The sequence below is a fragment of the Buceros rhinoceros genome, unplaced genomic scaffold, assembly GCF_000710305.1.
Source record: "Buceros rhinoceros silvestris isolate BGI_N320 unplaced genomic scaffold, ASM71030v1 scaffold25257, whole genome shotgun sequence".
NCBI lineage: Eukaryota > Metazoa > Chordata > Aves > Bucerotiformes > Bucerotidae > Buceros > Buceros rhinoceros.
This window is the reverse complement of record NW_010424356.1, coordinates 12,010-12,219: the sequence shown is the minus strand read 5'-3', so window position 1 is coordinate 12,219 and position 210 is coordinate 12,010. Positions and strand designations below refer to the sequence as shown.

The window sequence follows — 210 nt, the reverse complement described above, 5'->3', positions numbered from 1 at the left end:
GCTGCCTTGCAGCACATCACCACGGGGCACGAAAGTGCCATCAAGCAACAGAGAACTCTCTCCCTCTGCGGGCTGGCCCGAAGGGGAGAAACAGGGGCTCGGGTGTCACCGTTACAGGAAACAGAAAACACAGGCATGCACGACATGCGTCCTGGGTCCAGCGAGCGGCTCCTCGAAGCCCTCCCATAGCATCATGGCTCTCTGTGGGGG

At 61.0% G+C, this 210-nt stretch overlaps 1 protein-coding gene across 1 annotated transcript in view; it reads right to left on the bottom strand.

Moving 5' to 3' along the window:
• Positions 1–210, bottom strand: part of LOC104497513 (pre-B-cell leukemia transcription factor 3-like) — a gene marked incomplete at its 5' end in the record, with an annotated part of 7,229 nt that overhangs the window by 6,476 nt on the left and 543 nt on the right.